This window comes from Mastigoproctus giganteus, chromosome 9 (assembly GCF_048544385.1).
Source record: "Mastigoproctus giganteus isolate SK-2022 chromosome 9, ASM4854438v1, whole genome shotgun sequence".
NCBI classification, from domain to species: domain Eukaryota; kingdom Metazoa; phylum Arthropoda; class Arachnida; order Uropygi; family Thelyphonidae; genus Mastigoproctus; species Mastigoproctus giganteus.
Genome location: NC_143583.1, coordinates 6,104,762 through 6,132,020, shown reverse-complemented (window position 1 = coordinate 6,132,020; position 27,259 = coordinate 6,104,762). Strand labels below are relative to the sequence as shown.

Here is a 27,259-nt window from a genome sequence, read left to right as displayed (position 1 = left end):
GTCGTTGCAATAATCATGACGTCATGTAATGAATGGTAACGAGGACAAAGTATGTTGTTGAGTCAGATATGATTTGCGCAGTTGAAATTTGGAAAGATTTCCTCTGAGCAGCGTCTATTGTTTTGTTACCACTAATCGGATACTGAAAAGCATGGAGATAAATACATGTTTCCGTGTCCTAAGTACAACTTCATCGTGCCGGCCGGAACGGTTGATGAACATGTGTCAAACTCATGTACTTGCAGATGGTATAAACAAAGTGTGCAGCGCAACAACAGGCGAGCAAATCAGTCACGAATGGGGATGTTTATGAAATTCAAAATGGGCTTTAATTAAACGTCCAAGCAGCGACCACAAACACTAAAAGGAAATCAACATTAAAAATTTAAATACACGAGCGCACTATCACGTGCTTCGGAGTTATTAGAGCGCCCCCATGGAACACAGAAAACGCATCGCAGCCGTGTTTGTAATATTAGTTCAACCCGGAGGACCATTACGGCTTTATAGGGAGTCATTATGTAAATATTCTGTTTACTCATTAATATTGCAACCGCGGCGGATGTTCGACTCGCGACAAGCACCCACTGGAAATGATCTTCCGTTGGTTCTGGCAGTCAATAATCACTGATACTCATCTGTTGGAGAATATATTTTTCTCAGAGGTGTTTTATTATTCAGGGACGTCGTAATGGACATTACAATCAACCGTAACCAGGAAATAAAACTGAAATAAAATTCACAGAAAGTTGAAATGGCTCTGTAATTGTTTCTGGACTCGCATTGGACTGGTTCTGCTCTACGTATCTCATAAATTTACTGTTTTTCGTTTCACATACGCTCTCACAAACAGAGTTTAATGTGTATCATGCGATCAAGCGGAGTGTAATCAATAATATAACCAGAGTATATGTAATAATAGTAATAAATTGGAAATAATCAGTTGTAAGTCGCATATCAGCACTAAGAGCAAAATCTTCTCTGCTTTCTAAGAGGTCAACAACAACAGTAGAATTATTTTTCATATCAATATGTTCCAGGACCACTCCAAATATCGTATCGTTACGCGTGAACTGCTTGCTCGTTATCTCCACGAATGACCTCCGGAATTTTTCATCAGTGTATGACAAACAAACAGGTAACAGACAGCACGCGTTTCTTTAGCAGCTGAGGCAACCGCCCTCCAAAATAAGAGCAGACATCAGTAATGAAGTAAATTAGCCGATATTGATGGTGAAAGTATTGCCATTCTATGCACTTCCCCAGTCTGCAAATGCAGCGTGGAGATCTAATCGATCGATAATCTATTGCGGGAGTTTGCGCACTTGAACACACTCCACGTGTGAGTGACTGAGTGAGGTCGGCATGGAAATCATGCAGAAACAAACAAAGAAACCCGAATAACAACCCAATTATTTGTTTCAGTTAACAATGGATTTCGCAGCGGGGTTCCACTGTTTGACTAGCGAACGTATTACTGTCAGTAGCGGTGTCGTTTGCACAGCTACCTCTTTCCCAGCAGTGAGAAGGGCGTGACCCTTCTCGACCGTTTCAATTTAGCGATTCGTTAATGAAGTGTGGAACACACTTCTCAGCTGCCAAAGCACTTGTAGCCTTTCTGTTTACGACCATCGAACACACCCTGGTAGGCATATGGACCCGGTTTCCCGCTCTGTTATCTGAACTGCGATCTTGGGAAGGGTCTGGAGCTTTCCTACGGGGACAAAGATGGACGATAAGCGTTGTTACTGTTCGAAACAATTAACGAGAGCCACTTCTTGTTGCACACTGTCGAGCTCAAAATAATTCAGGTGCCCCGAAAAATATCGTTGCCCACTTCAGTTCAGCTTCCGCGATTAAGGCAGAATGCAAAGCTTCACGCGCTATGGGTTGTAAACAGTCTGATTTACGATTCACGAAATGCAATTAGATGGACAACAACAAAACATGGCGGTCGCTTTAAAACGTGAGCAGTTTTGGGACAGAGAAGGAGATCCAGTTGTAACGAAAGTGTGGAACCACCTTTAAGCTTTCTGAAACAATTACGCTGTTAGGATTCCATTGGTTTCATAGTCTGCAAAGAACTCGCATTGCAATGCGTATTAATTTCGTTCAATCACTACAATGCATTAAAGAAAATCCGTTGCGCTGATCTTATTTCTGTTTAGAAAGCTAGTTGATGCCTACTTTGTAATGTTAATTGCTGACCGTTTTCTTTCTTTAGGAAATGAACTGCAAATTCGCATTTCCGTATGAAATTAAAATAATAAGTAAAGGGAAACAACGTACATGGTTCAGAAATTAATTATTTATTAATAATTAATTATTTATTAATATCCGAACAAAAAGAAAAGAGAGAAAAGCCCGAATGCCAAGGCCATTCGCACCCACTTTGGAATCAGTGCGATGTCTCTTCTCAGTGCCCGATGCGACAACTTAAAATCCATTCTTCTACTCTCTTCCGTTTAGTGCTCTGAGGCAGATGTTCTCTCTGTATCATCTGCACGTAGCTAGCTACCTTTATTGTCTGCTTATTATTATTATCTTTACTTTGTCCTTGAATTCTCCATCTCTTTCCATGTCTTTATTTCGTGTAGTTTAAGTGCCCCATGTTTCATTTCTATATTCTGATTTGCCTTTCGCTCAAAAGGAAATCGTCTCATAATAAAAAAAAAAAAAAAAAAATCAACTCATAATAAAACACAAAACATCACCTCATGATAATAAAACAAAAAAGCATTCATTAATGCAAGTTTCTTTAAATTAATACACGCCCTGTATAATTTCCAGTAATTTAATTCTCAGACCGGTGTAGCTAAGTGGTCAGACGCGAGGTACATATTTACTGTTTATTGTACGTTGAGTAGGCCTCAACGTACAATAAACAGTCAACATTTTCTGAGCAATACAGACAGGCTGCATTTCTCAGAAACTTCATATCTGACTGCACAATTACTCCCAGGTCTTTTTCATTTTCTACTACCCATATGCAGTACTTTGCATTTCTCAAGGTTAAACTTCAATTGCCACTTCTTAGCCCATCTGCCCAAATTTTCTAGATCCTGCTGCAGTAGCACACTGCCATTACTGTCATTAACAACCCTGCCAACCTTTGTATCATCTGCAAACTTCGACACTAAGCCTGATATACCTTCATCAATATCATTGATAAATATACAAAACAACAGTGGACCCAACACCGAACCCTGTGGGACTCCACTAATAACATTAGTCCACGAAGAGCAGCAGAGAGAGAGAGAGAGAGAGATAATCTTTAATGCCCTTCACGGCCAAAAAGCCAGGGGTTTACATTTGTACAACTTCCCGAAACTTCCGGGAAAATAGAACAATTAATTTACAAAAACAGGTAATTTTACAAAAGAAAACATATTTTATACAAAGGAGAGAACTCCTTACGAGAGTTAGGTCTGATTGAGCTGACTTAACATCGAGATAAGAGCACCAGCTCAATCAGACAGGAACAGATGCAAGGTACACATGTCAATGCAGATTAGACCTACTAGACATAATTTTTTTCCTGTAAGTCCGGTCAATAGCGAATTTGTTCAGGTCGGCGTCAAGTGCCTGGGTTTGCTTGAACATCTGCTGAGGAAGGAACCTGTCCGAGAGATGGAGTCGCGCTGAATGCGAGTACAGCTCGGGATTGGCCCTAAGGGCAGCAGGGGGGATCCTCCAGCCACAGGTATCCCAGAATGAAGGTGTTGCGATTATGCCTGTTATCATCTTGACTGTTGCTAGGAGGCGTTGGTCTTCGACTAAGGTGGGAAGCCGTGGAATCCCGAGAGAGTTGGCAAGCTGCGTGGTGTGAATCAGAGCTGGAAGGTTGTGCTTCCTGTTGGCCCACTTTAGGAGCCAGAATTCTGTGGCAAAGAGTGGTTTCTTTATTGATGGTGCCGCTGACGCCCAAATTTCAGCAGCATAGAGTAAAGGTGGAAAGATGATTGCTCTTATGTACCTCACGGTTGTCTTTTTATCTCTGATATGAAGGAGATGCTGTTTTGCTATCCACCGGAGTCTTGAAGCACGTGTGAGGAGCATGTCTATGTGGGCGTTGAATCGAAGTTTGGAGTCGAATACAACGCCCAGATCACGATGGCTGGATGCAATTACCCATCAATTCCAACCCTCTGTTTCAACCATCCTTTTATCCATTGTAGCAACTTACCCTTAATACCATTCTGCTCCAATTTGTACAATAGTCTTTCCATCGATATCAAGTGGACCAATCAGGTTCATCCCCTTCCTTTTAGCGTTTATATAAGTAAAGAAATCCTTGCTGTTTTTCTTAGCATCTTTTTCCAAGGATTTCTCGTAATCTGCCTTCGCCTGCCTAACCTCCTTTGTGACCTGATTACAGACTAGCTTATATCTGCCATAGGCTTCTGAGTCGCTTGATAATTTATATGCATCCCATGCATTTTTCTTCTCTGTTACGAGTCTCATTAGTTCATTTGATAGCCATTTAGGCCTAAACCTTGAACAATATTTCTTAATAATAGGTATGAAACTTTTAGTAGCATACACGATTAATTCCTTGAATGCTTCCCACGTGTAATTTACTGTTGGTAACATCGTCAGTTGATCCCACTGTACAGAATTTAAAACTGTCTGAGACTACTGTACTCACCTTTACGGAACCAAAAACCCTTTCCTTTACCCCTGATGGTAATTAAATCTTTAAGTAAATCCCACATCAGTACACTGTGATCACTGCCACCTAGTGGTTCCTTTATCAAGAGTATTACTCTCTCTGGTTGCCTGTCAAACATGCTGCTGCAGAAAACTATCATCCAATAAATCCACAAAAGTCTGACTAGTGTGTGAATGATCAATCCACAAGTTCCAGTCAATATCTAGGAAGTTAAAATCCCCCATAATTTCTCTGTAAAATTGTTCATTGTATTCATTCGAGTCATTAGGCCTATAACACACTCCTACTCTTATTTTTGCTTTCGCAGTGCTTATGTCACACCAAACTGACTCAACAGTGCACTGTTCATCTATATCAACTGGATGCACTTCTTTTGATTTTACGTTTTTCTTAATTAACAGCATAATACCTCCTCCCTTCCTATCCTTTCTATACACATTGTACTCTCCAAATTCCAATTCTGCATTCCTAATATCTGTGTGACACCACGTCTCTGATATCCCAACAATATCCGCCTTTGATGTCTTGACCAACACTTCAAATTCATCAAATTTATTTACTATACTTCTAGCAATGGTATACATGTAAGCGTACATGCGCCTATTCCTATCCCTATTGTACCCGACCTATAACTTGATCTTAAAATTGCAGACATTTTTATTGTTTCAAGAGTCGACTTATGCGCTGGAATATACTGCATGTAAAACTAACCCTTTATAGAAAGGCAGTAGTAATCAGGTGTTTCCAAGGAGACAAACTAATATTATTGATAACGATTCTTTCACATTACCATACAAGAAAAAGCATAAAATTAATTTTTGTTTGACAGTGGTGCCACTGCAGCGTGACTACATATTTTGTTGACGATAAAGAATCTTGAATATATTTATTTTTTTCTGTTTATACTCCAAGACAACCACATAGGAGTCCATGACGAGAGAGAGAGAGAGAGAGAGAGAAATAAAAGAACCTCACTCTGTCTTGTAGTTACGTTGGTTTGAATCACGTGACTACAAAAGATGAATCACGAAGTCATACGAACTATGGTCACTCAAACGTGTATACTTCTCAACTCTCGCCCTTGACCATTCGGCTACACCTTTGACCCTGGTAGTATTAAACGATTCAGGCGGTAATCGTGTTCGACAGTTTTCATATTCATACTGTAATTACCTTTATCCACGGGAAACGTTAAATTTGAGAGAAGAATGATTTTAAAATCGTGAATTGGTTTCATAGAGCCTTTTTCGCCATCTCAGTGGTACTCAGAGGTTTACCGATGGCACTTTAAAATGCTATCCTTATTCAGCCAGATTTACACTGTAAGTTTTGTAGCTTTAAATCTATAAATATAACTGCAAACCGCATGAATACAGTTTAGTGTGGCATAAGAGGCGCCTTTCCCAAGAGGTTTCCCGATGTAGATCCGCTCATGAAACAATACCTTTCTTCCATGGAATATTTAGACGATGGATCTGAGGTAAGATCGTTGCTTGTCTCCCTTCTGATGACTATTTCTTGTAGCTTGATGAAGGCGTAAAGTGCAAGATGTTCAGGTTTTGTGATTGCTTCGCTTCCGAGGATCAATGGATAATTTTTATCCCAGGCTGAGATTTGATGTGCACACAGAATACCTCCAGAAGCGATTTATCACCTTATACTGGAAAGCGATACAACATTTCATTCCAATGATGCTGCAATCACTACCAGATATCTACAAACCACTTATCCGGTTATTTTATACATTGCTGAAATTTGGGCACCAGCATCGCCCTCACTTCAAAAACTGGTATTCGCATATGAATACTGGACCCTGAAATGAATCACAAATAAGCATCGCTGACTCAATCAATTGAAACCCACTGACATGGATGAGTAAGTAAATGCATTCAAGCTCTCAAAGTTAATTGACATCAGGCGTTTAATGACTGCGGTAAAAATGTTCACAGGAGTGATAAACGTCCTGAACATCTAGAATATCAATTAGTGGCACAACCCTCCACCATCCTGGAGATGTGACCCCACACTAATCCTCAAATATTTCCGTCTAAACCTTTGTAATCGTTTCATACCTGCCCAGGAACTCCCTAAAATACAGGCACTGCTGCGTCTTGGAATTAACCTGCAAAAAATTACTACCGGTTACAAATACCATTGCATTCTCCTGGAGTGGATCGCATCTAGTCAACTGGAATAACACCTTCCAAATATTGTGGCTTAAACTGTGTTAGATTACTAAATATCGACTCCAGCCATTCACCTGTCCTATCCGTACCGCGCTGTGTTTTTGAGCTGCAAAAACGATTGTTTCTCATTTGCTTTTATTTGATCAAAATCCATGGTTTTATTTTGATTCACTCTTCCTGCCATTGTTTTTAATTGTTCTTGATTTGTGCTGCGATGTCCATATATATGGACGAGACACCTATTTCGAGACACCACAAGGTGTCTCGAAAATACACGGAATAACTTCAGGAATGAGTTCCTCATATGTAGACAATAAAAATATTTTATAACAACATAGTTCCGGAAATGATTGGTTTCCGAGTTTTTAAGGTCTGTCTATGACACTTAACTGTTTGCATCACCTTATAGTAATTGTTCAAACTGTCCACCTTCTGCCTGAATACAGGCCTCAAATCGACGTCTCATGGTTCACGAAGACGATGCGAAATTCCTGGCATGTTTCGTATTGTCTCACAACCTGCCACAATTCGTTTGCGGATAGTTTCCACATCAGCTACCGGAGTCGAATATACCAATGACTTTAAATGGCCTCGCAAGAAGAAATCTGGTGGGTTTAAATAAGATGAGCGTGGAGGCCAGTCAGTTGGTCCACCTCTACCTATCCACCGACCAGGAAACCTTCGATTCGGGTAATTGCAGGCTAGGTGGCTGAAATGTGCGGGAGCGGCATCGTGCATGAAGTGTGCTTGTTGACGAATGATCAGTGGCGTGTCGTCCAAGAAATCAGGCATGTTGTTTTCCAGAAAGTTTCTGTGTGAGTTTGTTTGGAAGTACATGAGGCCCAAATAACTTATCACCAAAAACACCCGCCCAGATGCTGAGGCTGAACCGCTGTTGGTGATATGATGGAAGAATTGCATGTGGGTTTTCCTCAGCCCATACATGCTGACTGTGAAAGTTTTGGATTCCATCTCATGTGAACTGTGCTTCATCTGTGAATATCACTAAGACAGGAAAGTGAGGATTGTACCACACTGCTGCAAGAACCACTGGCAGAACATTACTCGCGCAGGGTAATCTGCTGGTGACAAGGCCAGTACCCGTTGCAGATAGTAAGGATACAGTTGGTGTTCTCGCAACACTCTCCATCTAGTCGAACGTTGAACAGCCAGTTGCATTGCCATTCTTCGTGTGCTGATTCCAGGAGTGGCATGCACAACATTCAAAATCTCCTCCTCTACTTCAGGAGTCGTAGGTCTTGGTCGTCCTCTGTCGGCAGCATGAGGTGTAAAGGTGCCAGTTCACAAAGGCGGCGATGGATACCTTCAAACGTTTTCCTGTCTGGACATCTTCGTTCTGGAAACCTTTCGTGGTACAAACGACGAGCCTCCAGAGCATTGCCGTCCGCCAAACCGTACATAAAGTGCATATCCGGTTGCTCCTGATTTGAGTACCTGGTCGAGATGGAAAACCACAATATTCTGTCAGTACCTTGTGATGAAGGAAATCACTTGCGGGGCATAAGACATTCCAGTTAATAACTCGGGAACCAAGCATTTTCGGAACTATGTTGATATAAAATATTTTTATTGTCTACATATGAGGAACTCATTCCTGAAATTATCCATGTATTTTTGAGACACCCTGTATGTATATATATATATATACATTTAAATTCCAAGCACCAGTTAAATTCTATATTTAAATTCTACACATAACAATAAAAATAATTTTATATATATTATGGTTCTAGGGTGCCTTTGCTCTTGCAGTGTCCCTGATCCATAATCCATATTTTCGTACTTCATATCCGACTTCCATAATTTTATTATTCGTAATAATTATATATATATATATATATATATATATATATATATATATTTTTTTTTTTTTTTTTTTAATCTTTATATTTTCCTATTTATTATAATTTCCTTTTTTGTATGCTTTTTCATTTTTGTATAACTTATAATTTATCTTTTCCATTTCCCAATTTTTAATCACATGTATCACTTTCTGACTTAATTTAAAACTCCTGGCCATGTCACCGTGATGAGTGTTATTGTTCCTCTACTTTTACGGGACTGTAGCTGAGCAAGGATGGACGAGGTTCCTGGAAATGATATGATGTGAATAGCATATGGATAATCTTTGAGATATTATTGTTGGCAGTATATGATGTGAATAGCATATGGATAATCTTTGAGATATTATTGTTGGCAGTATATCTGTGTAGTTGAAGGAACAAATTAGAGATTTTTCGTAAATTTATTTAATCTTCTAGCAGTTTTCTCAATCCATTTTAATGACTCTACGTAGCACTAAATCTAGTCGAGTGGTCAAGGACTTCACTAGACTTTTCGTGAATTTTCCATCACCATTGAGTCCGTGAGAGACTCGATATTCATTATTTTGACGACGTATGAGTTACACATCAAAGAAGGTAGAAGCTTACCTGTCGCACTAATTCTGCAAAGCACTTTGTTAAGAGATTCCCTCCACAATAGCATTTCTCGAATTGTGTATAGAGTTGATTGCGGACAAACAAATGGACGGTAAGATTTTTAAAATTGTAGTTTAAATATGCATATTTTTAAACATGGAAAGGAAAATTTTGTACTGTGCCAATTTGACGATTCTCGTAATGTTTTCTGTTCGACTTGGGGGGGGGGGGATTTTAGACCCAATACCAATTCCATAGCCAGATCCCCAATTTCGCTCTATACCAATATTAGTCGTCTGTGGCAGTATAGTAGTTTTGCGACTTGTCACTCTTTTGGATTGTTGTTGTTATTTGGTTTTTAGGGCATTAGCAACTAAGGCTATATGTTCCGGGGATATACGGTGGTCATTCCCTGAACTTTCCGCATCCTCCGTATTTGGTGGTCACGGGCTCGAACCCCGGTCTAATCAAGAAGCGTGTGCTACGCACTGCTGCTCCTGCCCACCTGGCTACGGAGGCGCCCACTCTTTTGGAGAGGTATCCGATTTCAGATGGAGGAAGTAAGTTGCTCCCGTGAGTTATTTGAATTTTTCAGCCTGCATAACGTGCAATTTGACATACATAATACATTTAGATATGTTTTCATGGGAGCTGTTAACATATTAACGAACATTTACACAAACATTGCTATAATAATTTAGAAATATTTTTATTTGTTCACAATTTTATTATTGAGTGGATCCCCAAAATAAAATTATATTTTGTTTTTGGGATCCGCTGGTTAATCTAGGAACCAGAATGAGCCGGGAACCGAAACAATATATCGCACTATGCGCAGGAATTTTGCCAGCGGGTACAAAGGATTGATCAATCACAGGCATGTTCTTAGGTTTATATGCTCCCGCGTGTAAATTTTTCCAATGCCCCTTTTGAAATGATAAATGAAAAAAATAAAACTTAAAAAACATTTTTTTGTTGGTTAAGAATAAAAATATGTTCACTGTTTACCTGCTTGTTGCGTTCCTTGATATTTTTTTCCTCTCCTGTGGCTTGCCGCTGTATTTTGGTTACGCAATCCTTTGATCATTTGAAGGGCCCAGGATTATCTATTATTTAAAACAGTGGCCACGCAACATTTTAAATACTGCTTACAGATTTAGAAAACTCGTATTTTAGGAGGGTCCTAGATTTGTTGCAAAGAGTGTAAAGAACAACATGATTTTGGTGGGGGGGGGGTATTCATACCAATAAAGACGCGTTTTGAATCCAGGAATCTACATAATAACTTAGCTAAAGTTTAATTCTCTAAAATGGTTCAGTAAACTAAATGGTGATGACATATTTAGTCTTTCTCAGATGACACATACACAGATATTGGGGACTTAAATTTAAATGAAAAAAGGATGGTAACAAATTACACTAGACAACAAGTTTTTTAATTTTTTTTCCTCCCAAAATTCAGCACATCTCGTGAATTTTGATGAGCCGAATCCAAATTTGAAGTCGTGTATTAACCAGCATCCGTAGATTTGGAAAGCTGTTGCAGGTTATGCTTATTGAAATTTTAATAAGTATTATAATAAATGGAGTAAAATATAGTCAATTATTTTTTTTTCTTTCGTATTCTGTCAATGTCCAGTATGCCGGGCTCTTCTGCCTTCCACCATATTGTTTCTTCATGGTAGCAATATCTTGATGAAAACGTTTACCGTGTTAATCACTAACGTGTCCAAAGTTAGCTGGAAAAAAGTATGAGCGGAATTAATGAAAGGAATGCATTTTTAGAGGCATTAAATTGCAGCCGGGAGACCAGCTAACTTCATAACATGCAATAATAACGTGAACAAAAGAAGCGGGGACGGAAGAGGGCTAGCTTGCAGTTGCACCATCACTGTTACAACAACTGCGTGCTTTGAGATCGCACTTGATAAATGGATGGCATAATTTTCAGCTGGAGCTGAAATCCTCTCGTTATGTATATGAAATTTTCTAATTTCCCGTCACTTGCCTCTCATGGCGCAAACTCTAGTAGCGTTCTGATGTATTTATATTGCGTTAATATTTACTTATGTTGCGTACACTAACCCATACGGCTGTACAGGGTACAGTACCCCTGTCATAACCACGTCAGAAAAATAGCAAACTAATTTATTTATTTGAGTGTATTTTAATCCATATGTTTCACCCCCATAAAGTGAAACTGTGAATCTTGGGAGAGACAGAGAGAATTTTTCAGAATCTCTACATTATCAACTTAAAAACTTTCCTAAACATCACATAAAATCAGATTTTATGTGACGATTAGGCAAGTCTTACATATTTTAAAAATCTGTAATTAGCATTAAAAAGTAAAACATTATATACTCATATTAAAAATTGTCGAATATTTTTAATTATTTGATAATAAATAAAAAGCCATCCTTATTGAAGTTGATAAATATTTCTTATCAAACTAGAACATGATTTGAGTTAGCAAAAAAATTTTATAAAAATGTGATCCACTCACGATCCGACTCCGAAACCTTGCATAAAGATTTAACTACTATCAAGGTAACTTAGCAGCTCTGCGAAGACTACAGATTAACTGGTTTTAAGGCAGCGATAGATTCTACCAAAAAATGGTGGTACCAAACAATAAGTGACACGTAAGGTACCGGTACTTTTATTATAAGAAATTAGCAAAATACCAATTAAGAAATTAGGGAAAACAGAGAGTGCTTATATTTTTAATAGTCATCATTCTTGTTTCAGTTTGGCGAAGTAAATACACCCAGTTTGTGTACTCCCGGATTCTAGGGTGGGGAAGGGTAAACTGACAAAAACGTCTATGATGGATCTATCGGAAAGCAAGCCAAAAACAATAGCTTGCCTATAGTATACATTGCACATAAGAGGGCTGGTCAAACAGTTCTGAGAACAGGATATATAAATTGTATTAATAAGTTTCAGAATATGTTATTTTTATAGTTTATATTGCCTTAAAAGTTCTTGAAAATATATATATCAATGTCTCATGCAGTTTATAAAATTTAATATTTTATGTTGATAGGTTCAAAGAAATCTGTGAACGAAGACCACAGAGTTTGGAGAAGTATCATCCAGTTATGCTACTTTGTAGAATGGTCGACAGATTTCAAAAGAGGACTGGAGTCAGTTGAGGATGATCCAAGGTCTGGTTGGCCATCTCAAGCAATCAAATCTGAAATAGTTGCCATCAATGAAGAAAAAAAAATAGAAAACAGAAGAATTAAGTTGTGTAAACTTCGAAAAAGTAGTTAACATTTGGAAACATTTTAACAAAATAGATGAACATTTGGGAATATCTAAAGTTTGTACACGATGGGTTCCCAGAAACCCAAAAGTTTCTGGGACTAGTGACTAGTCCCGAGAAACCGTTTGGTGACTAGTGATGAAACTTGCCTACGTTGTTATGAGCCTGAATCCAAATTACAAAACGTGCAGTAGAAACACAAGGAATCTCCAATTCTGAAAGTTACGAACATAATAAGCATCAGCTGGAAAAGTGTTGGCCCCAATTTTCTGGGACACAAAAGGATTGTTGTTGTTGATTGGTCATCTTGCGCTTAAAGCACAATAACAAGAGAATACGCCAAACTTAAAAGCTCCAATTCGGGGGGGGGGGGGGAGAAGACGAGGAAAGTTGGGTTATTCAGGTTTTGCTTCTCTGTGAAATGCACGTGTACAAAGCCTGGGTTTGCACTGGCTAAAATCCATAAATGTGAATTTTAACAGCCCATATCTGCTCACAGGCGACTGTAATTTCAAGTATCATCTTTATTGAAGCTCAACCCGATTTTTTTGAAGAATTAACCTCTTTGCATTTTAAGTGCAATAAATGTATAAAACTTCAGGGTAAATGCACGAAATATAATAAAAGAAGAACATAGAATTTTGTACCTGTGTCTTTTATACTGTATTCTCAAAACTTTTTGACTACCACTCTTAATGTTTGGGTGATATAGAATGTCCTTTGCATTCGTCGGAACAAAGTGAAGTTATGCAAGTGGGTGATGTCATAACAACAACAGTGCATCTTAGGACAGACAAGGGGAGGGGGCGCCTCCGTAGCTAGGTGGGCAGGAGCAGCAGTGCGTAGCACACGCTTCTTGATTAGATCGGGGTTCGAGCCCGTGACTATAAAATACGGAGGATGCGGAAAGGTCAGGGAATGACCACCGAAGTTCGCAGTTCTTTCATGGAATCCACCGCCTCCTATTTGCTGTTGCTGCGTCTGAAAAGTAAGCTAAAAGTAAGAGGAAAAAAAAACTGAGACATCAACAAAACTGAAAATAATATCATTTTTAGTGCAATGTTGTCATTAATCTACCGTATTAGCGAGCTTTGTGACGGGTGAAATGGATCAAAAAATACAAGACCTTTTACGAGTACAAACTCATATGAACCTGGAAAGGATAGCTTATCTGGTTAGCATGGTTGTAATACACTGAGGTAGCTTTGCATTTGGAACACCCCCAGCCGTGATTTCATGCACGGCGTGTGCTGCTACATTCGCGACATACGACACTTTTCTATATAAGGGCAGAGCGTGGCGTGCTCTACTCTGTAGACCCATGTTCAGTGCGAAGAATGGGTTGCACACGTGACTAATAAAGTTCCAGAGGGAAAACATTGTCGAGGCTAGATTAGTGGGACACAGTAGCCTACGTCCGGTCATGTGAGCGAAGCTACCTTGGAAGAACCACATTCAAATCGCGTTGTTGGCCAAACAAGTGAGAGAAAAATTTCAAGGTACTGTCCAGCTGAACTGACGTATCACATTTGAGAAACTGCCTTCGAGACAGCACAACCCATTTCAATTTCAACCCATGCATCAGACACACGAACACAGTTTGGCTATCTCAAGCAAAGACCTACCAGATTACTGTTAGCTGTTCAACACAAGCAAATGAGCGAGCCCCTAGTGGATGCAGAAGCGGAAGCCTGGAAACATCTTGCCTAGTCGGATGAATTGAATTTCCAACTGGATCGGTACATGAGGGTCTTGAACTTTGCTGTACAAAGGGGATTTTTACAAGGGGGCTGGGACAGTGTAATAGTCTGGGGAGCGTTTAAGTAAGAAACCTGGCATCTATCGATCAACGATTCACTGGAGAGCCAAGAGGTACATCACTTCATACCATGTGCACCCGTTTATAGTGACCGTCTTCCCGTACCACCAAAAGATTTCTCATAAAGAAACGCACCATATCACAGAATTGCAGTGGTATTGGACTGATTTGAGGAAGATTCGGGCGAGTTCTCCGTCCTCCCATGTCCGCCAAACTCGCTGGATCTCAGCCCATTTGAGCATGTATAGGACATCGTGAGATTGGTCGTTCGGTCGTACAGGATAACTTACCGTACCGGTAGACACCCTTCCGCACCAGGTGGAGAAAATGTTGCGATGTATTCAGGCCGTACCACCCGCTGAAGGTGGCGCAATCAGGTACCACCAGTAGGTATTCCTAATGCATGAAAGGAATTTATTAATCTATTTTAAAATTTTATTTTGTTTCTGCTGCTGCACATAGGCTGTAAAATAAAAGGAGTACAATATTTCCTTTTGGCTCCATCAACGCATCCATATAATAACTACAATACAATGTTGCGTACCACGGACACAATGTTCATGAAACCGAAGATCGCAGCTGCCACTGTGAATCCGTTCAAACTTGTTTCACATGGCCTTTGTATATTAAATGCCACCTAGTGAGGACTGCATGATTTTTCAGGAATAAGAAATTACTCCTTTTTTTTTCTTTTTTTTTTTTTGCTGTTAAACGGTTATACTGACAGTACGGTGCACGCAATTTATAGAGATGACATTTTTGACGCCTCATTGTTTTAGTATGTTTTTTGTTGTTTTTTTTCAAATTTTTTTTCTCGCTGGCTAAAATAAAAATTCCTGCAATCCAGTTTAAATAAAACTGGATTGCAGGAATTTAACTTGAAATTATGGCCCCTAGTTCTAGAATCATTTATAACCGTGAAAATTTCGTCCTCATTCATTTTGCTTATGCCACTCAGAGCCTTAAACACCTCAATTAAGTCTCTTCTAAGGTGCCTGGTTTCCAAGCTCTGCAACCCACATATTCGAAGTCTTTCCTCATATGCACGTCCTTTTTCCGACATCACCAGGAGAGTTACCCGTCTTAGGACCATTTCAAAAAGCTCGATGTCTTTTTTTAGGTGCGGTCTCGATACTTGAACACAGTATTCCAAGTATTAACAATAGCCTTGTATAATGGGAGTATGACGTCCTTATCTCTACTAGAATTGTTCGATAAATCATTGATAGGACACCATGGGCCTTCCTTGCAACCTGTCTACTATGCTCGGAGAACTTCATGTCTGACCTTTTAATTCATTCATGTAAACCACTGCGCTTTCTGATATTATAATAAACGTTAGGATAAGTCAGACTTTTTAAGAGTTGTACATTGAGATGATTCTTGACATTGTTTTCTGCGTGTTATTATATTTTAATTAATTATTTATTTTTTTCTATATTGGCTAAACTCGCTTTCCCACTTCCTTGGTATTGAAGACTAGCTATATGCTGGTGAACAAGGAAGCAGATATTTACAGCTCAATATGAAAAGGATGGCGAACGATGTATACGCCAAAAAAAAAACTAATGAGTAACCGTCGTCTAGACATCTTTGTTTTATTTTATGAAATTTTGTTTTTAGTTAGAAATAGTAAACAAATCTAAAAGAATGAATTTAGCTACTTTTAACATATTAGTTCTATGGACGATAAAAGTTTATTGTCCACAGAAAGTCAAATCCGGAACGCACGACTTCAATGCACGATAGCTTCAATGCGTTAATTTTAGTGCGATGATCTGTTAGATTAGGTCGTGGAATTCGTGCAAAGGCAACCGATGGTGTCTATGTGCGTGTCTGTCGCGTTCTGAAGCTAGCATATCTATTTGCATGAGCAAAAAACCCGGATAACCTTACACCTCCATCTGCGATCGATGAACCAATCCTTGCTAAAACGAGACCTACTGGATTCGCGTTTGAACACGAAATTTTCAAAAAGAGTGAGGGAGGACTAGTGCACTCAACTGTATATCCAGCTGGTCCATTTAGGAAAGAAATGTTCCAACACAAAGAAAGAAAGAATAAGTGGTCATGTGATCCGATAAAGCGACTGTGCGAGTTACATATCAGATATACGACGATTAATCTAAGTTTGCAGACGATACGAAGGTTGGCAGGGTTGTTAACGACAGTAATCTTCTTGACGCTACTGCAACAGGATCTGGAAAATTTAAGATGGGCTGAGAGGTGGCAACTGAAGTTTAACATTGACAAATGTAAAGTAGTGCATATGGTAGCAGTAACCTCAGAGTAACGTATCAACTGGGTGGTACTGCACTCTGGGTAGCGGAGAATGAAAAGGACCTGCAGTCGGATATGAAGTTTTCTGAACCGTGCAAAAAGGCTGCAAGAGCACTCATGGTGTCTTGTCAATGATATACAGAAATTTCGCTAGCAGGGATAAGGAAGTGAGTATCCCCTTCTATATGTTGTTGCTATTTGGTTTTTAGGAGCATTAGCAACTAAGGCCATATTGCTCCGGGGATATGCCGTGGTCATTCCCTGACTTTTTCCGCAACCTCCGTATTTTGTGGTCACGGGCTCGAACCCCGGTCTAATCAAGAAGCGTGTGATACGCACTGCTGCTCCTGCCCACCTGGCCCCCTTCTATAAGGGGATGGTCAGGTCGCACCTATAGTACTGTACACAGGTCTGGAGGCCTCATTTTAGAAAAGATGTAGAGCTGCTGGAATGAGTACAGAGAAAGGCAACGAAATTGGTGAGGGGAACAAAGGGTTGGTGTTACCAAGAAAGTCTTAAGTCTGCAAATTGTAGCTTCTGGAGACTAGACACCTGCGAGGTGATCTAATTGAGGTGTATAAGGCCTTGAATGGATTGAGCAAGCCACTGCTAATGGGATTCTTCCTCTTGCTCAGATTACTCACTTGAGGGGACATACATTCAAATTGAGGAAAGACAATTGTATAATAGATGTAGGCGCCTCCGTAGCCAGGTGGGAAGGAGCAGCAGTGCGTAGCACACGCTTCTTGATTAGACCGGGGTTCGAGCCCGTCACCACCAAATACGGAGGATGCGGAAAGGTCAGGGAATGACCACCGCATTTCCCGGAGCAATATGGCCTTAGTTGCTAATGCTCCTAAAAACCAAATAACAACAACAACATAATAGATGTTCAGAAATTCGCCTTTAGCCAGCGGGTGGTTGATAGTTGGATCAAACTTTCATATGTTGCAGTGGAAGTCAGCAACTTAAATAAGTTCAAGGCAGAACTAGACAAACGTTTGGAGTGAATGGATAGGTGAAATGGGAAGGGTTTTTTTTTTTTTTTTTGGCTGATACCAAAAAAAAAGTTTCCTTTCTTGCATCATACGCCTCTACTAATGCTAATACAATCAGACATTGATGAGGATGGAGTTTTAAACTCCACAGACTCATTTAAAAGTAAAAATTCTTTCCGTTTGAGTCAGGCGATTGTACCGCACTTAATTATAGTACAAAGTTAGAATTATGCCAGCTTTTCTTTCCTGTATTAGTAAATTCCAATACTGTGAGCGCTACTATGGATTGAAAAAGGCGTTTAGTTTTGTTTGATTATGCCTATGTACCTGGAGTGTTAAACAGATTTATTTATCCAGAGCAGGTTGAAAAGTAGCAAATGCCATTCTGAAAACTAATGATAGATTATAAAATATTTATCTCCGATAAATATTTTATAATCTATCATTACTGCTGGTTGATTTCTTAAGTGCTGATTCCCGCTAACATGCCGTCTTATTATTTCGATATAAAATTGCTAATTCCATAGACTGGCTACTGTCAATGCTATCAGCCATGTTGGTTACTTCAACGCCGACCGGGCTAGCCGAGTGGGTAAAGTACCTGCCCGGTAACCCAAAGGTCGCGGGTTCGATTCTCGCCTCGGGCTTGGATCAAAGTACTGCAAAAACCTTGGGAGGTGCAATATGGCCACAGAAGCCGATGCGCCAACAACTACCAAATCAAATCAATCAATCATGGTTACTTCAACCAATTTGGTTTGGGCAGGAAGTTCCGGGTTTATTGGAAACTTCATGATACACCATAATGCTCCTAATATGCCATCTCCAGTGTTACTTCTCAAATATACAAACTGGAGAGAAATTGGTGATATCTGAGTTAGAGACCATCTTCGCCAGGTGTGTGATAATTGCCATTTTCGACTGACTGAGCGGAATACCTTCTATAAAATATTTAGTAAAAACGTTAAATCTCAGAAGAGTGAAAGTCATAGTGAGGCTCTTTAAATTTAAAAAAATAAATAAAATAAATTTTCTGTTTATACTCCGGGACGACCAAACGGTCAGAGGAAACAACTTTTCTGTTTATACACCGGAACGATCTTGTGTTTATACACACAAGATCAGAGAATTTCACAAAGTAGAGAGAATATAAGAACAGTACCTTATTTAGCGATTATGCAGGCTGTGATCACCGAAGCGCGTATACTTACGTACCCTCTTGCACGACCACTTTCATTATTCATTATGGCTACGGCAGCCATAATGAATCCCATCTGTGTGACGCGATTTGTTCATATTTTTATTCTGTTTATTTAGATTTATATCAAAAAGAAAAAGTGTGCTCTTTTCAGCGTTTGCCCCTCGATTTACAGCTTTTTTCCGTGGTATTAGTATATATATAAGACATGGGATTTCTATTAAATTTTTGTGATTTTTCAATTAACACTGGCACTGATCCCAAAGTTGAAAATTAACGTTGCTGGGAGTTTTTGATTCGGCGGTGGCAAGATAACTGGAATAACTTCCATAAGGGACGGATAACTTACAAATTCATTCCAAATGTATTCTTTGCATCTGTGGAAAATAATTTTCGTTGTTATCCAGACTTACGAGTACACTGTATATACGTTATTTCTCATTTCTGGGCATGGGTCACTAAGCAACAAACTGGCCAAATTCCATCTTACAGCTTCACCTTTGTGTATTTGTGGCGATACTGAAAATTGGGAACATGTCCTTCTCCATTGTCACCTATATGTGACTTACCGCACGGCTGTCTATGACACACCTTTTGCCTTCGGATGCTGTTGGTAACACTGATATCGTCACCGTCCTCCCCACACCGGATGGAAAAGGCCCGACTTCGAATCCCGTCTATGACACGAGGAACTTGTATTGGCATTTTTCACTCCGTGGCTGAGTTAGTCGGTCTCAGGCGTAGATAGCAATGTTTTTTCCCTGTACCCCGGGGTTTTTCGTTCAGCAAAGCAAACACACGAAGAAGTAACTTTCCAGGTGACCCTAATAAATAGTTTTTTTTGTTTTTTTTCTCGCATACTGCTGGTCATGGAAGAAACTCTGCTAAGCTCCAAGGAGAATTTTCTACTTATTCAGGACTTTGCTACCAAGACTTTGTTTTCTCCGAAAACAACTGCTTGTTGTATCTAGACAACCACCTACTGGTCACTATTGATGCTTTGATTCAACTACAACCGGATTCCTTCTCATGGATCAGCGTTCGCAGAGAATTTCATCAACGTTAGACAGTAAATGATGATGACGATGCTGACACGGACATTATCTACTGAACATTTTTATCCTTTCCCTCTCCCCCTTCTTTTTTTTTTTTTTTTTGTTCCTTCTTGGCCTTGTGCTTGATGCGGGATTTTATTGGTGCCTGGGTTGATGTTCCTTGGCATGGGATTGCCATCTATTGGTCACGCATCCGCTAATGGATTCTTTTTTTTTTTTGTTTGCTTGCCTACTTATTTTATTTTATTTTATTTTACTTTTTCTTTTGAGGTTCTGCGTGGATTTGGGCTCCCTGGGTATGAGATAGTTGGTATCCATGGTCTTGCATTTCACCATTGGATACGGGGCTCATTTTATTTTTTTAATTTTCTTCGTTTTTATTTTAATTTTTATTATTTTATTTTAATTAATTAATTTATTTATTTATTATTATTATTATTATTATTATTATTATTTATTTTTATTTTTTTTTAAATTATCTCAAAGTTTCTTTGGGCATTCAGTACGGGATAGTCAGAGCCTACAACGATTCAGCTAAATTGTGACCCATCTCCTCGTGGTGTAGTGGACACTGGGCAGACTTTCCAGGTGATCGCCTTCCTGGTGATAGAATGGCCAGAAACAACTAAACAACACACACACACACACACACACACACACTGCACAAACATAACATCACACACATTTCTATAAATGACAGTGTACCAAGGTGGAGATGAACTAATGTTCCGGAGCCCTTCTACATAAGACACTATATATGTCTAATGTCTTTCCCGCAAGATGGCAGGAACTGCCAGGGAATAAGCATGTTAGATACAAATGTTTGAGAGGGCAAACCATCTATAACAATAAGAAATACATGGTGTTTCAAAATTATGTATACACAATTTAAAAATTTATATTTAATGAACAATATATACAAATGTAAATTTTTTTTGATACTTTGGAGACAAAAAGCATATTTTTTTTTTTATAGCAATAAAACTTAATTGTTCAAAATGCCCTCCATCAGCATTAATGCATGAGCGGCATCTGTCTTCAACAGATCTACATACTGAAATGCACAAATCAGGTGAAATGTTTTCTGCTTCTTGTTGAATTTTCATCCACAATTCCTCCAATGTTTGCGGTTTGTGACTGTAAACCCGATTTTTCAAGTATCCCTAAGCAAAAAAATCTAAAGGGGTGAGGTCTGGCGACCTTGGAGAATATGCAAAAGCACTCCCTCCACGACCTATCCGTTGATCATGAAATTCATTATCAAGATAATCGCACACAGCTGTATGTTAATGTGGAGATGCGCACCATTTTGTTGAGAATATACCAATGTATCTGCAAACATGTCTCTGATTTTTGGTACAGTACAATCCCTCAACATATCCAGATAATTCGTTTTCCATTAACAGAGGCATTGAATCGATAGGGACCAATTATTCCACATGAAGAGAAGCCCCATCAACACAGTATTCCTTTGTAGATTGACATCTTTCTGTAGCGTGTGATGTGTATATTTTCAATAGCCCAGTAAACACAATTGTGACGATTTATATGGCCATTCATTTTAAATGTGGCCTCACTGATCACACAATTGTATCCTGAAAAGCATGATTTTCGCAATTTTTTTTAATGTACTGCTCACAAAATTGCAAACGTTGATCCGGATCATCTTCCTGGATTGCATGCACTAATCAAGGTATAAATGACTTAAAGTTTAATTCCTTCATCATTCTAAAAACACTTGTATAGTTTAAACCTAGCTCTTGTGAACACCGTCTTGTTGATTTTCTTGGGGTGCACAAGATTGCATTTCTTACAGCTGCAACATTTCATTAATTCTTGATGTCCTCTTCCTACCACATGCTAAGATATTGATCCCCTCTAGCTTACACGCTGTACAAGGGACGATTGTAAGTAGCAATCAGTTGAATAAATAAATAAATATTCTGAAGGGTTCCACGCTCCTCAAATTTATCCCGCAAACGAGTAATTGTAAAACGTGTGTGCGCTTTTGTTCCATATCGTGATTCCAAACACGCTGAACTTCATTGACATTTTCATATTTCCAATAGCATTTTATAATTGCCTTTCTTTCTTCAAAACTTAATTGGGTGCTCTCCATCGTTTTAGAGGTATCTATAAAATTAAATTATTGTAAAAAATGTCTATTTTTAAGCTACAAAATAAGTTGTTGAAAATTAAATTGGTGCATATTGTTCATTAAATATAAATTTTTAAAGTGCGTATACATAATTTTGAAACACCCTGAATTTTTACGACACTGAAAACATTTAGTAATGATAGTGATTGCAGTACTTCTGAAATTATGATCACTTATGAATAACATGAAGAATGAGAGGTCATTCAAAATCGATTTAAGAGTGTACATTGGCACTGTCCAACCGGGCAAGTGCTTTGGTCAACGTGGGTAGCCTAATTCACAACCTGCTGGCTGAACATGAGGAGATGGGCTTGATCGGCTTTCTGGTGGATGAAAGAGTCGAGCATGTTGTATTGGAACAGCTTCTGGTGGTGTTATACGTAAGAAGGATAGCGAATTGCTACTCCGTAGGGAATTGCACGAAGTAGATGGCCAAGTGAGAATTTCCACCACCTTCTGCATCACAAGCTTCTCTAGAGTGAGGATGTCGGTCTTTATGCTGAAGAGGGCATAATGTTTTAATAAATTGAGAGCTTAGTTAGGATGCCCACAAAGGCATTATAAATTATGCAGCACGTTAATTATATTGCTTCCTCATTTAAATAAATCCCACGTTTCGGATACTGGACTGGATTCATGATATTTTTATCTTTCTTTTCTTTTCATGTCACCTCTTTCAACTGCTGTTCGGTTTAAATTAGCGTGGCTCTAGAAGATGAAACTTACCTCCCAATTTCTTCGTTAAGAGTGATCAGTGAAAAAAAAAAAAAAACTATGGACTCTGAATCCTGTGGAAGAAATTGCGCTTTCCTCCTCCAACAGTTCATAGTTAAACTTAAAACCAAATAAAATTGTTACGAAGCGTGGAAGAACCGAGAGTCTTTGGGTTTTCACGAATGACTTTATCGGTTGGCTCAATCCAAGTGTCCTCGTGGGGTAGCGCAGTTGGTGGAATCGCCATTTTTTTCAACAATTTTTTTTTTTTTTTCAACGTGGGTGAGTTAGTTGGTCTCAGGCGAGGGTAGCATGGGCCGACTGAGAATTTACACCAAAAAACACAAATGGATTTTTCTCCCGGAAACTCAGGTTTTTCGTCCAGCAAACAGAAAATAGACAAAGAACACACGAATTACAGACAGTATACACGAAACAATATAGCCTTAGTCGCTGATGCTTCTAAAACTCTACTATAACAACAAAAAATCAATCTGAAACGAACATCTCTTAACAAGAGTTTCTTGGTTTCCATGATGCATCTTGAATGCGTGAATTGAAAACTTAATGCGATTTAACTGTGATATTTGTGAGGTAAGCAAGTAATTATACGTTAAGCACTTTTAACCGCGAATTCTGCCGAAACCATTCAATTGCTACTTCATCGTGTAAATAATTTATAACTAGAGTTCAATCTTATCTGTGCATCAACTAACTTGGTAGGTTAGTTGATGCACTGGTAAGCTTCTTTTTTATATTAGAAATATTGGTTGACCCATATTCCTGCAGACACAGTGTCACTATGTGGTGTCACAGTGCTCTTTTGGCATTGTATTAAATAGACTGTGTTATTATAGCAAAAAGAGAGAGAGAGGTGTGCCTCAAGGTGACTCACTTGGTCTTTTCTTCCATAACGCACAACTGGAAGCCAAGTGGCGCCTGTTTATTTTCCTGCTATAGTGTCCTGGATTTTATGTTTAAAGATATCTTTAAAGATATATCTTATAAGAAGAAAAAGATAAAATCATATCTGTACCAGAAAAAAAAAAAAAAAAAAAACTTAATTGTCTGGCTAACTGACTGTAGTAAGGGTGGAATTCTTTTGTTTGTGTGGTCGATTGCTTAACTGTTGGGGAAGGGCATTATCAACCTATTTTTTACTTCCAGTATTGTTTCATTGTAATATTAATCGAGATATTTCATTGTAATATAAATCGAGATGATATTTCGATCTTATAAAAGGTCACTAGTTTACTACTTCAGTTCTGTTTCTAGATCTGCTTCATTGAAATATTTCATAGCATTGTAAATCTTTGCGAATAAAATGGTTTTTAACAGTGTATGGATGGCGCGAATGAAAAAAATTCAGAAACTTTGAGCAGGTTATTATATTTGAAGCTGTTGGCATTTGGAAGATTAATACTGTCGTTGGTTTCCAATTCGAAAACCTACTGTGTATTGAGTTGAAAAAAGCTACAACAGTTTGACAATCTGATGCTATTGAGTAGATCATCTGCATAACGAGGGTTTCGATGCCACCTTCTATTGATACTCTCCTTCTATTGATACTCTCCCTTCTGAGAAGGGGTGGGCTGAAATTCCCAAACCTCATATACTTTTTTTTTTCAGAGAAGTCAGAGTTTTTAGTTTTTCTTTAATTATTTGAATTTCTTCCATGTAACTTTAATTTTATTTATATGATTATTATTAGTAGTGGTAAACGATGCAAGAACGCAATATCATCATCAGCCAACCAAAAAAAAAAAAAAAAAAACTTTTTTTCCAAATTATATGTCCACGTCGTCTAATATTTTGTCTAGTTTTTCCTCGAATTTAATCAAGCTACCCACTTCCACAACAACAACAACAGATGGAACTTTGCTCCAACAATCAACCACCCGCTGGCTGAAGGCAAATCTCCGCACATCTATTCTGTGTCAACCATCCTTCCTCAATTTGAATTTATGCTCCCTCATGTGCATCAGCATTGAACTTGCTCAATCCATTCCGGAGCCTTATAACATCTCGGTCAGATCACCTAGTAGGTGCCTAGTCTTCAGACGCTGCAATTTGCAGAACTGAAGCCTTTCTTGGTAAACCATCCTTTTGTTCCCTTCACCAATGTCGTTGCCCTTCTCTGCGCCCGATCAGTTGTAATCTCAAGAAACTTAAAGACGTGCTGCAAAACACTCTTATTGTATTACGCATTTGCTATATATTCTAAATAATTTGATTTTCTGTATACAAGCATCGCAAAAAAAACAAACAAAAAAAAATCTATAATCACAGGTTTAGCAAATTTTCTTGTTTCAGTATAAACCCTATAGGGAATACTGTAGCGAATTATTACATATCACTTTTTTATGAATTTGTTATGATACTACCCTTTTAGCTGTTATAGCCTCTTTCCCTCGTGGTAGTACAGTGGATATAATCACCATTTCTTTCCATACCCGATGGAATAGGCCTCACTTTGAATCCCTTAATGACTCCAGGAATTTTTATGGCTTTATTCACAACGTGACCCACATATTCTGTATTTCTGCTGAACTATTTGAGCCAGACCGATAGTCCGTCTGGCTGAAACATCCTAATTTTTCATTCAGCAAACAGGCAAACGTCCTACAGATACACACAGTTTACATGATATACAGCAATGACGCCTCATAACCTTAACTGCTTTGACTCTTAGCACATACGCCCCATTGTAACTGTTCCAGGACACACGCATTAACCTGATAAAATAACTTAAATTAAACAAATACAATAGTCAGGTTTCTTCCGTGTGAGCCCCAAGGCAACTCAGGCAATGAGGCTTGCAGTGCCGTGGCTGTAAATAGTGAGTGTGTTCTAAGGGTGACTTGTGTGGTGGCAGGATGAAAACTTTACAGCTCCACCTGTATTCTGGTAACTTAACCGAATTAAAAGGTACTCCAAATAGGAGTATATTTGAATTATTTTTAAATTAAAATTAAATTTAACATTGGATTACCTTAAATGGTACTCCAATGAATTTCACGCTTCACTGACGATATTCGAAATCGAAATGCCCACGTTACTCTCGAATTGGAAATGAGAAGCTGATTGAGGTAAAATCATCGGAAATTAGATGAGTGAAATTGGTGCAAGCTCTCTAAGTAATTTGATTCTATTGAATACCTGGGAGAGCGCAGCGAGGTCTCAGTTTCGAATCCCGTTTTCGAAGCGATTATTTCTTTTTTTTCCTCGAGAGACAAGGGATGTGAGGAAGTTGGAGCAAAACGTCCCCGTTCACGTTCTGCCTGGAGAGCGGTCCAGTTGATCGCTGCGCAGATTGCTGTTGCCCAACACCCAGTGCGTTTCTTCGTTGCGCAGGCCTTGGCAATCACAAGTGTTCTTTCGGAGCGTTCCCCGCGGAGTGCGCCCTAGTTGCTTTGCAAGAGCACGGTCGCCGCGATTCACACGAACGCCAGTTGTGCTCCGCCTGATAATTAGCGGAACAAAGCGAGCCTGTTCTCCCATGAGTCACCCAGCTAGTGGCCGGGACCCATTCGCTTACCCAGGTGCACGCCTCCGTCCCTTTCCCCACGTCGACCAATCAGCGGCGAGCATCGACGAAGAGCAAGCAAATGAACGCCGGCTAAAGATTGCATCGTCGTAGCCTTAGGCGCGCGCCGGATGGGCAGAGCGCGTTTTCCGCTGCCTGGTCACCAATGTGAGGCAGCCTGCGTCGCTTTGATACGGCACTGGTTGGGGTTTAATAACAGCGCGCGCTCACAGCTAACCGCACAAGCGTTCGTCAGAGCAGTTTAATACGCACGCGTTAAGCGATTCAATTTGTAAGCGCGTGGCGCAGCCGGTACGGCAACCCACAGGCTTGTGGGATAGCTCATCTTCCGTGTACAGTTCGGCAGGCAGCCCTCAGTGATCGCAACGCAGTGAGCGGGTCGGACGCACTTGCACAGGTGAGTTTTCTTGCTTAACGGTAACACTGATCAGATCGCGATGCGTGCAGTAGCTCTCAAAGGCTGTGTGCTCGGGTTTCGATTAGCACTCTTCTTCTTCTTTGTCCAAACTATTTTTCTCTCTTTGTTTTTGCCTTTTTTTTTTCTTATTTTTTCTTTATTTTTATCATTATTATTTTTTTGATCTTGAGCTGTTGTTGAAGTTTCCTTAACTGAGAGACATTCAGCTCGGAGCGGCTCGCGTTTCATTGAGTTTCCTCATCGACACCGAGTGCATTTGTCTTCGTTTGGAATTCAGGGTACTCAAACCTCATCCGTGTCATCACGAGGGTGATCAGCATCTTCAGAAATTGTCTAAGGGAGTTTTATTTTTCCCCAAATCGTCTGGCCACACATCGCACATATTTTGTGAACAGAAAGGTTTGCTTTAATGTTTCACACTGGTTCTGACATACGCTATCAAAAAAAAAAAAAAAAAAAAAAACCCTATATGTATATTTATTTATTATTATTATTTTTTTAT

At 39.2% G+C, this 27,259-nt stretch overlaps 1 protein-coding gene across 5 annotated transcripts in view; it reads left to right on the top strand.

Annotated features, from left to right (window-relative positions):
• LOC150080039 (paired box protein Pax-6-like) overlaps positions 1-27,259 on the top strand; it is a 245,495-nt gene that overhangs the window by 98,536 nt on the left and 119,700 nt on the right. The window contains exon 1 of one of the 5 annotated variants that reach the window (XM_090382076.1): positions 13,767-14,766. The exons of 1 other annotated variant lie outside the window; for it this stretch is intronic. The gene's annotated coding sequence lies outside the window, so the exon portion shown is untranslated. Of the gene's footprint in view, positions 1-13,766; positions 14,776-26,532; positions 26,737-27,259 lie in introns of those variants that run through there. 3 more of the 5 variants (XM_090382077.1, XM_090382079.1, XM_090382075.1) reach the window with 3 other exon arrangements.